General features: G+C 40.5%; 1 protein-coding gene across 4 annotated transcripts in view; it reads right to left on the reverse strand.

The window, feature by feature from the left end:
• CTNND2 (catenin delta 2) overlaps window positions 1–17,211 on the reverse strand; it is a 698,912-nt gene that overhangs the window by 447,333 nt on the left and 234,368 nt on the right. The window lies entirely within an intron of this gene.

Genomic DNA, 17,211 nt, shown 5'->3' on the forward strand with positions numbered 1-17,211 from the left:
CTTGCCCTGTTCTTACTCTTCCTTCAGCATATATGTATGGTCATCAGTGGAGACAAGTTGTCCGACCAACAATGGCCATTCTCATTAGTGAAACATACATTTATTGCCACAAAACAGAAACCAGAAAACATAATGAATCAGGTTTTTTATATAAAAACAGATTTTCATCCATAAAACATCCAGATTGGGAATCTGGGCCATTCTTCCAATAAAACACAAAATAGTTTTGCTATTGAGTCCTCAAATAAACAAACAAGACAACTCCCAGATTTGTACTACTCATTCTAAGTAAAACAGTGAATGGAACAAAAGAATTAAATATACTGGACTGGAATTGTGGTTATGGATCTGGGAGATCAAACACACAATCAACGCTTGCTGCACTCCAGAATTACCAAGCCTCACTAAAATAACGGTGCTGCTTCCACAATTATAGGACAGATTTCAGTTAGAATCATCATAGAATCATAGAATCATTGAGGTTGGAAAAGACCTCTAAGATCATCGAGTCCAACCGTCGACCCAACACCACCACGTCCACTAAACCATGTCCCTAAGTGCCTCATCTACTCGTCTTTTAAATACCTCCAGGGATGGGGACTCAACCACTTCCCTGGGCAGCCTGTGCCAATGTTTAACCACTCTTTCAGTAAAGAAATTTTTCCTCACGTCCAATCTAAACCTCCCCTGGCGCAACTTGAGGCCATTTCCTCTCGTCCTATCGCTAGTTACTTGGGAGAAGAGACCGACACCCACCTCGCTACAACCTCCTTTCAGGGAGTTGTAGATGAGGTCTCCCCTCAGCCTCCTTTTCTCCAGGCTAAAGAGAAAGTTAAACTAGTTCAAAGACTAGTCAGTTGCCACCAAAACACTGTTCAGGAAACTGTCAGTAGATTAAAACGGACAGAAGCATCTCTACAGGGATGTTCCTTACAGGAGGGATATCAGAGTTACTGCTATGATATGATTATAAAATAAGAGAGCCATAGGATCATTGTTACTTTCATGGAATCAGGGGAAAGAAAAGGGGGGGGGGGGGGGGAAGAGAGAGTAAAAATAATGAATGAATCAACTTGTTCCATAACTGCAATCAGGATATTTCATTGACATTACTGCGGAAGTCATCTGAAATTCAAGCCTTTATTACAGCAAAACACAGCGATCAAAACTGTATCTATCCCTGGGTGATGAGTGCAGGAACCTTCTAGCAGTGTTGATAACCCCAACAATTTTGTCCAAGACCTGGCACATACAATGCACATCACTAAAGCCCCCAAGCCCGAGTGCAGAACGACCAGGTAGGAGTTGCAACTCCCTTTTCAGAACAGGCCAGTTCATGGTATCACAGTATTGAAAACAAAAGGCAAAGTAAATAAAAACAAGCCAGCACATACTGAATTTTAAATTTAAGTGCTTTAAGCAAATTTAATGGCAGAAAGGGGGTTCAAATTAATTTCCAGCCATGGTTTCTGAGATGTGGTTTAGAGCCATATCTGTTCTCCCCCCCTGCCCCCCATCTTAAATCGGACGTCTCTCCCTGCAGTGGGAACTTGGACTGGGTAAAATGAAGGCTCTCTCCTCCCCACACCTGGCTGCGGCTGAATGCCACACACATTCCCTCTTCTGTGACTGCAGACACCGTTTCCATGGCAGCACCACGAAAACCACTCCAAACTGGTCAGGGAGGGAGGCAAGGAGAACCACTGGCCCCAGGAAAGCTCCCTCTCACCTCCCTGGACAAGGCGCTTGGAGAAATCAGGGGTGGGAACGAAGCTGACCATGCAGCCTGTGAGGCCTGGGAGGGATTGAAGGCACAGGCAGCACCACGCAGCATGGAAACCTCCCTTCGTGTCTGATGAGAGCTGCTGTGGTTCAAACACACATGATATGGCGGTTCGAGTGCCCAGTTGTGCAAGTAAGAGGAAGGAGATCTGCGACGGCCGGCAAGCACTCGGCCCTCCTCCCCTCTCAGGTCCTCCAAGAGTACGTTGTCTGCGGTTCTGTAGCAGATGTATTTCTGGCCGCTCCCTGGTTAAGGGGAAGTAGAAATATGCACTTGCCATGAATTGAAACAGCATGAGGGGACCTCATTTTTACTTCACAAATCACCAACACCAAACCTGTGGTACCAAAGTCTTAACTGGATTTTTCAGCATCTCGAGACCGTGTATGTGTTGGGATTACTTTGTCAAAGCTATATGATTTGCACAGCTGAACGTCTCAGAGACAGAAATGAGATGAAATGCGACACTTCTGAATGATCTCGGCTAGCTTGAAATAATGATAAACTGGAATTGCAATCTATGTTTGCACAACATATCAAAGACACAAGATTACTCTGGCAACTCCAAACCCCAACCTGCTCACAAACCACGATGCAATGTATCAGTACCACACATAGGCCCTAACCTTGCACAGCAGGCATCTTTACAGGATTACAGAAGGGTTGAGGTTGAAAGGGACCTCTGGAGGTCATCTGGTTCAACCCCCTGCTCAAGCAGGGCCACCTAGAGCAGGTTGCCCAGGACCATGTCCAGGCAGCTTTTGAATATCTCCACACAAGGAGACTCCACAACCTCCCTGGGCAACCTGTGCCAGTGCTTCGTCACCCTCACAGTAACAAAATGCTTCCTGATGTTCAGATGGAGCCTCCTGTGTTTCAGTTTGCGTCCATTGCCTCTGGTCCTGTCCCTGGGCACCACTGAAAAGAGCCTGGCTCCCTCTTCTTTGCACCCTCCCTTCAGGTATTTATATGTATTGATGAGATCCCCCCCTCAGCCTTCTCCAGGCTGAACAGTCCCAGCTCTCTCAGCCTTTCCTCATAGGAGAGATGCTCCAGTCCCTTCATCATCTTAGTGGCCCTTCGCTGGACACCCTCCAATGTGTCCATATCTCTTGAACTGAGAAGCCCAGAACGGGGCTCAGTGCTCCAGGTGTGGCCTCACCAGTGCTGAACAGAGGGGAAGGATCACCTCCCTTGACCTGCTGGTAACACTCCTCCTAAGGCAGCCCAGGATACTGGTGGCCTCCTTTGCCACAAGGGCACATTTCTGGCTCATGTTCAACTTGGTGTCCACCAGGACCCCCAGGTCCTTTTCCGCAAAGCTGCTTGCCAGCTGGGTGGCCCCCAGCATGTTCTGGTGCATGGGATTAAGGGGCATAGCCCTGTCTGCAACTAGCATTACCAAGGTTACTGAGGCAAACACGTCATCCCAGAAGCAGAAAAAAATTGACTAGACAGTTGCCATGCACACAGCACTAGGTAACTTTCTGTGCCATTAAAATTACTCTCCCTCCCAGAGCACTTCTGCAGTAAAAGAGAGAATTTCTACAAGTTTTCCCATTCTGACCAGTGTGAGAGGTGTAACTTTCTCCTTGTGTGCCTGAGGGCTAGGAATGGATAGGATGTCCAATTACATGAAAAGTGATATGGAAGAATATTATTTTATTTTCTGAATTGTTCATGGATGGTCCATCTTGTCTTATCTTGCAAGGTTCATTCCTCTCTGTTCACGCACACTCTCCAATTTCAGTAATAGCCTGTCCCATGCAAAACACTAACTTTCCCTACTCTACCTGAGAAGCTACACTGGATATAGTCCTGAGAAGCCTCTTTGCTGAATAAGCCCGACTCCTTTGATTCAGACTCTTTCCAGGGGAGTCTCCAAAGCCTGGAATACACAAGTACCAGCAACATTTGCAATGCTAAACTGTAAGAATAGAAGAAAGACTAAATTTTCTGGGCCTGTTCTGTTGTCTATTCCTTGTGTATTTTAGATCATCCAACCACCTGACAAGCAAAATGTGACATCAGACTGATTACTTAGCAAGTGCTGGAAATTTATAAAGTAATTTCCTCTTTGGCTTAAAAAGGAAGAGTACGTATTTAGTGTACCGAAGTCAGGATTTTAAGCCAAATTTCACCTCTACTGAAGCTTTCTTATTATTGTGTTACTTTCCCATTCCTAAAGCTTGACTTCTATTTGGTAAAGACTGATTTTTCATATTACATGGCTGGCAAAGTGTATATCATTTCCAAAAGCAAAGTCACTGGAATTAGAATGGAAGAAATAATTTAATGGGATGCACTGACTGTAGTCACTCTACTTCACTTTCTCAAACAAGAGACTGCATTGACTCAGAGGGACATTTCCCTGGCTCACGTCCATTGCAGAGCTAAGTCAGAAAGAGAGAGACAGAGAGAAAGAAATACAGCATTCCCTCCCTTGAATACATTCATGAAAAGCGGGCAGAGACCTTGCAACAATGTTTGGGATGCCTTTGACAGCATCATCGGAATATAAAGTGTCTCTAATCACTTTCCACATCTTTTTTTGGAAGAGCAAACCCCTCCACAACAGTGTAATACCACCTAGAGAGAAGGATTTTGAAAATTTAACCCTATAAATCAGCTCACTTCCCTTCAAGCAGCTTCGTACCTCCACACTGCAAACAGTTTCTTTTGTTCTTCCAGTTCATGTTCCACACAGGAGAGGAGTGGGGAGCCCTTTCAGATTCAGTATTACCATAAGCATAAGTTACAGTCTCTACAGCCAAGAGGCAGCCTGGAAAACCAACCCTAATTCTGTTACAAAGTTTGGCAGCTTGATTATTGTCAGAACTGAACAGAGGTTATGACTTCAGCATAACCTCCTGGAGGTGTGCTGAAGTGCACGCCCATTTGGGTTTTTTTAGGATTTTAGTTTCCTTTCCTGAATTTACAGAGCACATCTCTCAATCCAGTGAAATAGGCTTTGTACCTGCTAGTGAGCTTACAGACAGTTTTATGCACACCACTACTTTGGGCATGTTTGGTACCATGCTCATCTGTCTGTTTCTCGGGCAGAGAGGATGACAGGTATCTCCGTAGCAACTAAGTACACATGGCTCCAGGTACAGGACTTCAGCCAAATAACTTGCAACTATGTTTTACCTAAAGAAATACTGTACAGTTTGAAACCCGCTAAAATGGAGACTACAAAACTATTTACAGTGAAACAAACCTGAGCCTGAGAAGCAGTCATGTGAGAAATAACACTGAAAATAATGGTTAGCACAATGAGAACTGTGTGACCTAAATTATAATTTTAAAGATTTAGAAATGGGAAAGCTTTGGATAACTCGGATGCCATGACATTATAACTACTGAAAATGCTAACTTTTTAATGACAACCGCTGTATGCAAATGATCTAATCACAAACATCAACACACAATGCCTTGTTGAAAAACAGAGGGAAACATTTCAAGCAGCTTAGGAAGAAGAAAAAATTACACTTTGAAAATATTACTATGTATATGGAATAATGAGGACTCATAATAGATGCTGGATCTTTTTTACTAAAATGTTGCTGTTTGATTTGGATGTTAATTTCATGCTGCATTAAATGAATAACAGATAAAACCCCTTTTCTTTAAATGCTCACATCAGCTTCAAAATTACAGTTTGATACATTTTTGAATTAATCTTACAAAGCACTGAATCTAAATTTGCAAGCCGTGATGATTTAGAATTTTAAAGCGTTCTAGTAGTGGGAATGAAGAGAGAAGAGACTGGAGCAGATAAGAGACATGGGATGCTCTAGCCATATCTGTATACTGACAACAGGACCTTCTGATTACAGGATAGCTGGATTCAACACCACTTTCATTTATACATAAACGGACCTGAAGAACAATGACTCATAATTTCACAATATGACTAAATATTTTTTTTAAAATTACTCATGTATTTTAATATTCTACTGATCAAGTTTAGTCAACGTTCTATTTCAGTAATTTCAGAATTGACTATACTCCTGGCACACACAGTACAAAACCAAAAGCAAAAGTAAAAATCATTCAGTTAAAAAAAAAAAGCCTCTAGGTTTATCTAAGGGTGAAGTTTGAAAAGTGTGTAATTTATCTTCTTTCTGTCTGTGAAGGTCTGAAGCATCCAGTCTCACTGCAAGAATAACCTGCTATATGTTAAAACCACACAGCAATTCATCCCACTGTGGACAAACCTAACACTCAAATACATTTGGAAAGAAAGATTTTTAAAAAAGGTCAAAAAATCTGCAGCTAAGACACTGCAAAATACTGGCTGCTGCAACAGGTGGACTATTTTGTAAGATTAGCAGCCTACCACAAAATCCTTCTCTGTAACAGAGCAAACCACAACATGACAGTAGATAAACTTCATTAGAGTGAATTTAAGTACATGTAACCATGTAGACAGAATAAGCCAAACATCTGCCCATGTTTTTTTCTATACTTTGTTAATGTTGCTATCATCTGGACACATTATCCACATGTCCCCTGAAACCATGTATTGCAATTTCCATCAACTGGTATTACACCTGCTGAAGAGGGCAGAACTGATCGACTACAGCTTCTCCTGCTGTTGAGCTCAGCCAACAAGCTGTTCGTGAATCCTGCAGATGTTTTGGTAAACTGGGCCAAACTGATTTTTTTAAAATCAGTTTTCAACCTAATTTAAGAAAACAACAAAACTTACTGTTTTTCACAGTTGTGCTGTGCCTTACTGGTGTGTCTTTCAAAACTTCAACTGAGATCAGCATGAGGTGAATGACAAAAATTGTAACGAACATTAATTCCATAATATATAAAAAATATGTCATGACAGAAAGGTGTCCTGAAGCAATAAGGACAGTGCTGGCAAACAATAATGACCAGGCTCCCATCCCCAGAAACACTTTCAATCCCTTTACAATGTACGGATTTCATTTTTCCAAATTCCCTTCCAAGATATATTGATTTTTAGATGGAATAGTATGGGTTTTTTTTAAATAAACCTACTCTGTCATATAGAAAAATCACTCTGAAAATGCAAAGTCCCTATACTGACTGTCTCAAATCTGCATCTAATTTCTCCCCCCAGATAACCGAATGGCTAATTATTCTTTTAAACCATTCCATGAACATTACAAATAAAAGTTTAAAGGAAGGAAAGAGAGGAACTTGCACAAGTAGGTTGTGTAAGAGCTTGGAGAATGGGCCTATGTCCAAATAGGAATTCCACTGATTTTATGGACAGCTTTTCTGTTTTTCAAGAACCAGTGTTAATTAAAACTTAGGTTCAGTCTGTTTCCTGTCATAGAAACATAAAGATAGGGCCAGGAGGCCCTGGCAGGACAAAAGGTTTAACCATAAAGCCTTTTCGAGTTTGTCCAAACAGATATCCAGAGTCTCTCTGGAGGTCACAGCCAACAAGGCAGTTTCTTTGCTCGCTCTTGCAGCTGTGCCGCAGCCATCCCTATTGTACGACTTATTAACAGAAGAAGTTATTTCCAGAAACCAGTGTCTGGACACCTTGCCTTTACATTTACCCAAACTCACTTCCATTTTGAGGTAGTATAACACTGACGCCTGTCCTGGTTTCGGCAGGGATAGAGTTAATTTCCTTCCTAGTAGCTGGTACAGTGCTGGGTTTTGGATTTAGGGTGAGAACAATGTTGATAACACACCGACGTTTCAGTTGTGGCTAAGCAGTGCTTACACTAGTCAAGGACTTTTCAGCTTCCCATGCTCTACCGACTGAGAAGGATGGAGGTGCACAAGGAGCTGGGAGGGGGCACAGCCAGGACAGCTGACCCAAACTGGCCAAAGGGACATTCCATACCATGTGACGTCATGCTCAGCATATAAAGCTGGGGGAAGAAGAAGGAAGGGGGGGACGTTTGGAGTGATGGCGTTTCTCTTCCCAAGTAACCGTTACACGTGATGGAGCCCTGCTTTCCTGGAGATGGCTGAACACCTGCCTGCCCATGGGAAGTAGTGAATGAATTCCTTGTTTTGCTTTGCTTGCGTGCGCGGCTTTTGCTTTACCTATTAAGCTGTCTTTATCTCAACCCACGAGTTTTTCTCACTTTTACCCTTCCGATTCTCTCCCCCATCCCACCGGGGGGGAGTGATTGAGCGGCTGTGTGGTGCTTGCTCAGTTGCTGACTGAGGTTAAACCACGACAATGCCAAAGAACTCAAAGTAAGAATAGGAAACAGTTCAGATTATTGCTGCCAGACTGTCCGGGATGAAGCCATGCAGTAGCCCCACGATTTCTGAACACACTACAGAAAGAAATAGGGTAAAGGCATGCTGACAGTCAAATAACATCAGAGGAGATTTTAAGCATTCAAAACACTGATTGGTAGCACCCCACTAACTAATAGTGGGATTCAATAATATCTGAAATAATAAAAAATAAAGAAATAAATCATATTTTGTTTGGAAAAAGTTCGCAAATCAGAAATATACAAAAAACACTTTAATCTGCGTGCATATACAGACAAAATAAAGCCTCACTCCCTTTGGTGAGCGCAGGTACTATTTGTGTGTGCATTTCTGTTTAGGAGCAAATGAGTCTACTTATGTCTAGTATTGCATTTACCACAGCCATACATGCAATTTCTAAGCACTTCAATAACCAAAAAAGAACTTAGAATTTAGTTAGAAAATAACTTCTGCTTTTAGATGAGCTCATGCAATTCCTAATGAAAAACATACCATATGGTTCAATACATAGAGTCAGATAACAGAATGACACCCTTAAGTCAGAGCAGCCTTTGAGAACTTAGCAAGCTTCTTCCACAACAGGCCAGAATGGCAGGAGCCAACACAGAGCAAAAGCTTAAGAGAAGAAAAAGTGGTGCGGCACTGCCTGAATCATTGCCACACTTGGTTACTCCCAATACAACAAGCTTTATTCCTGGTAAAAAACAAAAGCGACAGTAACATCAAAGAAAATGTTGTTTCTGAAAGCTGCATAAGCCACAGAAGACAACTCTCAGAGTCAGGAGACCTAATGGAAGTAAGGCCACCCTGCAGCCTGCCAGAACAGACACCCGCCCAACTGCCTGAGACTCCCACAATGGTCTGGTCAACCATGGAAACACTTTAAATATGAGAACACTTAAACAACCCCAATATGATTTTGACAGCTGCCCTAAGGATAGGTTTGTGCTTGCATGGTATCTTGGACACATATCCCTTACTCAACTTGCTGTCATTTATTATGGATTACGATAACAACTGACTGTTTCCTTGTCAGTCCTGTACTTTTGAACCAAAACATGGGCTGCATATACGCAAACTGCTTGAGAACAAATGTAAAAATTCGTACAGCATCCCCTTTGGCATGCCCTCCTGGTATCCTTAATACACTTTTACTGACCCGTAACTTACATATGCTATGCTGGAGGCAGCCAGTCAGCACTCCAAGGACTAGATCCAGCTTGCGAAGTAACCTCACCTGACTCCCAGAAATGCTGGCTGCTTAGCAGACTAACCAAACTTCTCAAGTTGCTTCTGGACTTGTACTTTCTAGAAAAGCGCAGAAGTGCAAACTCAAGTCAGGGATGTCAAGATTTTTTAGCTCAGATACTGCACTGTACAAACCAACTTAACTACCCTGGTACCTGAACATCCAGGTAGTAACAGAAATGGCCTCGAGTTGCACTGTAAGCTGACCATTGCTATCCTCTGCTGTTGTGAGCACTTACAAGTGATGGGTGGCTGCTTTGTAACTTACTCGTCTACATACGGTAACAATGGCTTACAGTCCAAAGTATGTAGAATTTTGCTACCATTTAAAACAGTAAGCATCTTATCCTATGAAACACTATCACTTGTGTCTTAATGCATGCACCTGCAGGAAAATGGATGACAAAGGAGCCACAGCCAAAGTTATTCCCCCTGTTTTTCTTCAAACATCACCTAGCATACCATCAAGCATATTCACAAGGCTGAGATGCCTTGTGTCTTTCCAGATGGCAAGGGTATATATAAATTCGTATACTTAGTAGACTATTGGTGTTCCCAGGATACTAATACAGGTGACATTTTCTGCAAAGAGAGAAATGCACACGTGTAATGCATGTGCTCTGAAGCAATGCTATTGTGTTTGTATGCAAGTCATCACTGACACATGAATAAACTGACAAATTTAAAAAAAATCCTGCCACGATAGGCTAAAGAAGATAGCCTAAAGATACAAGTTTCAGGAAGGTGTTATCACAAGAGCTTACCCATGAAAAGAAATCCTGTAACTTTTAAGGAATGTTTTCAGGTAATCCTCCAAATAGCGTATTGCCATGGACCAGAGGAAAAAGACGAACTTTTCCCCAGTCTGTCGACCCATTCCATTTCAGTGGAGCCTACTATTGAGATGCATACAAGGACACGGGAAAGGTGCTTTGGGTCTCATTCAACATGTGATGGATCTGTAACCCTTCCTGATTTCATCTTTGCTTGAGACTGTCTATATATTTTTACTGCTCTGTTGAAATAAGAACAGCCTTTTCCTTTAGTTGGAAGGACCAATATCGGAGCTAGATCTCCAAATGAAAAATATACCCCCAGCTCCTTTTAAGAATTTGTACGTTGTTTCCCCCTTCCCTCCCTCCCTCCCTGAAGTCGTGACTTAGCTTTAGGTCTCCAGCATAGAGCTACAGCTACAAAGCAAATGAAGTTCTGGCCTACTCGGTCAACTGAAAGGGATAGTTTGGCTCCTCAGAACAAATTAATGCACGTCTGATTTACAGCAAGTCCTCAGTGCACCAATTTTTTTTTTTACAATATATGCCAGTCAGCTCCTACAATATTAGAAACAACTTATTTATGATATGCTACACAGGTTCATTACGATAATTTAATACTAATTTTAAGACATACTTTAAATTACTATTAAATGCAGTGAAAATAACACAGATTGTCAAAGTAAAAGGTACTGTGAAAGTAAGTTTGTTAGGAATATTGTTGTGTAAAACGTCATTCTTCAAAGACAGGCGCCTTGTGCGATGAACACTGGGAGAGTGTATAGATGCATGTTCTAGATAAAGTTCCTGTTTAAATGCAGAGCTAATTTTGACAAGGCTAATTTTGATATCATTGTTTATGTAATTCTGCACTGTATGTATATATACATGGGCTTTTAAACAACTGCAGAAGCTTATTTAAGAGGGACAGCGGCACTTGAAAAACCCACTTACAGATACACTAAAAAAAAGTAAACTTTTTTGGTGGTAATTTTTTTTTAGAAATAAAGTACATAGGGTACTTAAAGCAATAGCAAAATTATAGCTGAAAAGCTAACAAAGTAGTAGTTATTTCATCTATGAAACAAAATTAGAGCAACAGTCAAAAAAAAAAAACAAAAAAACCAAAAACCATGGATGGCTGTATTCACCAATGTGCTGGCAATCTGTAGTAACGGGAGATTGCAGGTATATTGTGACCTTCCCTAAAAATGGATGTGAGAAATATCTAAAGCCTAAGTCCTACGACAAAAATGAATGAGAAATCTATATACTCCATTATGTTATTGCTGAAGAAAATTCCCCATCTCTAGAACTACAATTTCACTACATTTCATATTTTGGTAGTGAATACACAGCCTCTCTTACAGAAGCTCTATTATTTCTGACGAAAATTACATAGCATTGCTGCACCAGAGCATATAGGCTTAAAGTGAACTGAGGCAGAAAAGAATTATGAAGAAGGAAATATGATTCATGCAGGGGTTACTCCGTACTCATATGTAGTATTAATCTTGTATGAGAACAATTATATTAAAATAAAACTACTCTAAATTCTTTTCTAGATATTTGTTCAATTAATAGTTTGGGGAAAGCAAGCTATTCATCCAATCCCAGCACCACCATATCATTTACTGGGAATGACTTTTTAGGCATCTGTGCTTGGTAAAAATTAAACCAAAAGTATTTCAGCATTTGAAGCTTTATGAATGTCAAGCACATGCCTTTCCAGTGCAATGTCTAACCTTATGACTGTTTAGAAGGCAACAAATATGATCAGGATGCTGTAAAATTATTTATGAAAGCCCAAGGGCTTTCACAGGTTACATACGAACTTTTTTTCCTCCTTTAATCACATCATTCTGAGCAAATTATTTCAAACACAATTTATGTAGATAAAGCTGGTGACGTTTCACCTCCTCCACAGGATATGCCAGTATGTTGTTTAGTTTACTATGTCTGACGTTACTTAAAGCAGCCGTGTAACTTAGTTTCAGCAAAAGCACAAAAAAACCTCTGAATTCCAGAAGCTCAGGTAAGTCTCTTCCACAGCTACAAGGGTACCATAAAGCAATCCAACACAGACTTACCTCCTCTACATCAGCCAAGTTCCACTAATTTCGGTAGATCTTGATACCTCATTTTAAACCACCTGAGAACTTGTTCCAGCTTTCACTGCATATCATTGATTTGATTAGAAAAAAAAAGAAAATACTAGAATAAAATAAGAGAGTCGTAGCCTAGGAGTATAGGGCCGTGCACAGATAATGGCTTTGACTGTCAGGGAAAGACAGACAATGAAAAATAACCGAGACGCTGTGCAGAGTGAGCTGGAGAAAAGGAGCACAGCCCAAGCACAAAGGTAAGAACTTGCTTTTGAGCATTTTCGATGCCTGACTCTCAATCTGAAATTTGGCTATTAAATTTTTAGCACATCCAAAGCCTGCTGGGAGAGTCAGCTGTGGAGCCAAAAGAAATCTAATCTGAAATCAGGGCAGGGCAGACGTGGAACACTGCAACCTTGAAGAAAAAAGAAGAAAAAATTGCCAACGTGTTTGTTGGGTCTTTGTTGGGGTTTTTTGTTTGTTTGTTTAAAATCCCTGCTAGCAGATCTTTTTATTTTAATTCATCTTTATTTATTGACAATTAATCACCTCTTGGGGGAGAAGAATTGCTGAGATTTTCCAAGTTAGAGGTTTCTAGCAACAGGCTGACTTTTCTATTGCTTAAAGGCCAGCTTGTGAGAACTAACAGCTTTGACAGCCTAAAAGATAAAAGCATTAGAAGGCTCATGCTAGACTGGGCCCAGTGATAAAATATTGACCCTTCTGAAGCTAAGCCATTAAAATAACAGCAGAAAACAAGTGTGTAATATCACCTCTGTGCTTTTATGTTGTTATCTACATTTTAGTCAACAGCACCCCTCTGATATTATCGATGATGGATTAATCTTAATCCTTTATGCAAGAGAATTTGTATCAGGTTTTGGCATGTCCCTTTTGCACATTCACAAACTCTGGCACTTAAGAAGTTGAAAGAGTTGGAAACACAGAAAAGCAAACTCAGTACTGGACCAAGTCAGCTCAGCTAAGAAATCAAGAGAGAACTGCCTGTTAAAATAAGATTACCAAAAATTCACTTAAAAAAAAAAAAAGAGTGAAGTGTCAAGCGGCAGAGGCTAACTCAACCATGTTAGACCTCAGATTTACCACCAATTCCAATTGTGTAGTGGTTTCACAAAATAGAAATGAGCAACTGCACAATCAAGGCCATAATGAAGATGCTGTTACTTCCTATATAGTCTGCTGGGCCATCCTGCAGGCTGGACAAGCAGTCTACCTTTTTCTCACCGTGGCAGCCAACATCATCTTCTAGCCACTGTTCATGCAAGACTAACAAGGAATGAGTACATGCTTCAGCTGAAATAGCCCCATGCATATGTCAGAATGAGAGCCTGTATGTACTAGAAAGCAAAGGCATCTGCCCTCAGTTTCCAAATGAACTATTTGCTGCCACTCCAGATGTAGATACCCTTACACAACACTTGTACAACCCTAAGAGAATGGTAATAATCAGTATTAATTTATTACACAATCAAAATATCTTAACACATAGCACACACATGCTCTGTGATAACACTATTTAGAAGAATGCAAGTTTTCCTTTAAACAAAAATTATCAGTATTCATCACTACCAGGAAAATTGAGGCCACAACTAGGAAAAAAACCCCACAACATGATGATGACTGTCCGAGTGACTGTTGATCACCACATGATTTAATGTTATAACTCAACAGTTCAAATAGATACTACTTCTCTGCCTACAGTTTTAGCAGAAACCGTCAATGAATGCTTATGGCAGTCTCCATAGACTTTCACAGCCTGTTCTAGCACAGAAGGGAGAGGTGTCCCAACCCTTAGCTTCTCTGACAACTTCTAAAGCAGCGTAAGTTACTTGGCTTCAACATGTTTTAGTCCACTGAGAATAAAACTTTTAGAACTGGTCTAAATACAAATTATACACAACTGTGATAATTCCCAGGTAATATACTAAATATATAGGTGTTTTTCTCATCGACTCCCAAGTTCTGATTTGCTGCACCACACTGCCATAAAATCAAGGACCTTTGCTGAATAACTCAGCCATACGCACCGTCCTTAGAAAGCGTTAGATGCAGGGTGTGTTAAGGAGAGCCTTACTTCAACTGACATGTAGTTGTGTTTCCAACTACTTTTTCTTCCAGATCCTTAAAACAGCACAGTTTTGTGGCACTCAAGATTGACAGAGATGTGTTGCATGTGTTCACAGCTGGGAGGATGAAGTTCTTGCTTTAATTATCAGGTTAGCTTTTTCAAAAGCCAATTAATGGAATGACCATTCCAAGAATGTCGTACAAAGGTCTTGACCTCTGGCAGAAACTATTTGTAACAGCATGAACCCCATGCTAAGAGTTTTCTGAAAGGATCTCTTTGGATCTCAAAAAAAAATTTTAAATTTCTCATTAAAATTATCCCAATTATTTCCTACAACATCAATCTGTACTAAAAATTATAAATAAAATCAAGACGCCACCCCCCCAAAAAAAAACCCAAAACAATAACCGCTTTCATATACCAGATTTAAATGTAGGGATAGTAGCTTTCATCAAATGTATTATGTACTCTGCCATCTGAACGGCCTACCCCGTGTCAGCATTTTAAATCTAGTGCATGCTGTTAGATCAGGGCTTACCATTTTCTGTTACCTCTGCCTCTCCTCATAGGTTAAAGCAAGTCCCTAATATATTTAAAGTACAGATATAAGTACAGTTTGTATACATATGTATTCACATATGTACATGTCCTGGTTTCGGCAGGGATAGAGTTAATTTCCTTCCTAGTAGCTGGTACAGTGCTGGGTTTTGGATTTAGGGTGAGAACAATGTTGGTAACACACCGATGTTTTAGTTGTGGCTAAGCAGTGCTTACACTAGTCAAGGACTTTTCAGCTCCCCATGCTCTACCGACTGAGAAGGCTGGAGGTGCACAAGAAGCTGGGAGGGGGCACAGCCAGGACAGCTGACCCAAACTGGCCAAAGGGACATTCCATACCATGTGACGTCATGCTCAGCATATAAAGCTGGGGGAAGAAGGGGGAAAGGGGGTACGTTTGGAGCAATGGCGTTTGTCTTCCCAAGTAACCGTTAGACATGATGGAGCCCTGCTTTCCTGGGGATGGCTGAACACCTGCCTGCCCATGGGAAGCAGTGAATGAATTCCTTGTTTTGCTTTGCTTGCGTGCGCAGCTTTTGCTTTACTTATTAAACTGTCTTTATCTCAACCCACAAGTTTTTTCACTTTTGCCCTTCCGATTCTCTCCCCCACCCCACTGGGGGGGAGTGATTGAGCGGCTGTGTGGTGCTTAGTTGCCGGCTGAGGTTAAACCACAACAGTGCACACACACAAGTGTAGCACGTGTTAGTATTATGGACCCACTGTATGGAAGGCTGCTTAAAACGTGGAGGGAGAGTTTCTGCTTTAAGTATCATGCTACAAAAAGTGTGTCAAGTCCTTCTACTTTAGTAGGTTATTAGAATGAATTTTTACCAATGACAGAAAGCTGTTTTATTGTCTGTCAGTCACTTTAGGATTCAGCAACTAGAAGACTAAACACAGTTTGGGTTTTTTTTCTCAGAAAAAGGATAGAAAAAAAATAAATTATACCTCCTGCTTACAATTATTTTAATGAAAGAATGCCTAAGCTACTGAACATCATTAGTTAGTACATAAACAACTATAACCTGTATAATAAAATCACTGAAGTAATTCCGACTTTGCCTTGAACTTCCAAAAAATCAAGATGTATACATATGGTTGAATTAGTCCAGTTACTCAGAAATCAGTGGAGTAATACTAAAGATAGATTTGGCCCACTATCTACCTGCACAGCACAAATGAATAATGCAAATGTGTATGCAAAGAACCATGAAGTATCTCAGCTTAGCAGTGCATTTAAAATGTATCACTAACTTTCAGCTTCTTGAAATACTTATCAACCACAGGAGGTTCCACTGAGAGCACACTCTATTAGGGACTTCACTGAATTTTTATTTTTACACCTGACTCAGAAAAGGAGACTGGAATTAAGTGCTGAAACAACTTCAGGTAGTGCTCTGCCACCATGGGATTCATGAGTCACTTCATAACTATTTCACAGTCACTTTAATGTTCTTCCCACAGCCAAGACTAACTGGGGTCTTTACGCAGCCCATCTTAGAGTGGAGAAGAGGAAGGTAACAAGTTTCTGGACACTTGACTTAGAAGCCACTAAAATTAAATTGTATGCAATTAGAAAGCTACTGAAAGAATCCACAGTAATAAGCATGCTTTACGACACCACAGTCAACTCAAAAGTACCACATAACAAGTTAGGCAGTCTTATTAAAATCAGTCTAGTGGTACAAACTAGTTAAAATGACTAGTTGGATCAACTAGGAACAAGCTTGAATCAATCACGCAAAGCATTTAAACTACTGAGCGCTAGTCAAACATTGAATTAGTTTTACTAAACTTTTTTTTTTTTAAATAAAATTAGTTCCTAATCTTTAAGCAATTAGTTTTATTGGTCTATTAAAGATCAGAGCATCTGAAGTAAGATTTTTTTTCATGCTGAATACTCTGGAATACACGTTAAAAAAAAAAAAAAAAACACAAAAAAACACCAAAAAACCCCCCCAGCCCTTAGCTTAAGATTGAACTAGTTTGATCTAGAAAATCTTTTGTTTCCAATTTTAACTAATAAAAACTAACAGTTATGGTTATATCAGAAGAGAATTCCCTCAAAGTCATATGTTTCCTTTGTTATGGACTTTGGGAAGGTACATGCTTATTCATTTAATCTGACAAATGCAATCGCCTAGTAAACAGTATTACTCCACAATAACATATTCCTGCAGTGTCTTGAGTCACGAATAGTATGTAAAATCAATCTGCTCTAAACCCCCCCCTTTTTTTTTTTTTCTTTGTAGGAAGTACTAGACACCGGGGGGTGGGGGGTGTAGGGGTGTGTTTTTACATTTTAGATATTTCACTTGAATTCAACCAAAAGACCAAACTAGTAAATAAACTGTTACCTTAACAAGTATAGAGATCTGTGTCAGAAAAGGCTGTTGGGACTTTCTCACATAACTGACTTCCACA

The sequence above is a fragment of the Aptenodytes patagonicus genome, chromosome 2, assembly GCF_965638725.1.
Source record: "Aptenodytes patagonicus chromosome 2, bAptPat1.pri.cur, whole genome shotgun sequence".
In the NCBI taxonomy this organism is placed as follows: domain Eukaryota; kingdom Metazoa; phylum Chordata; class Aves; order Sphenisciformes; family Spheniscidae; genus Aptenodytes; species Aptenodytes patagonicus.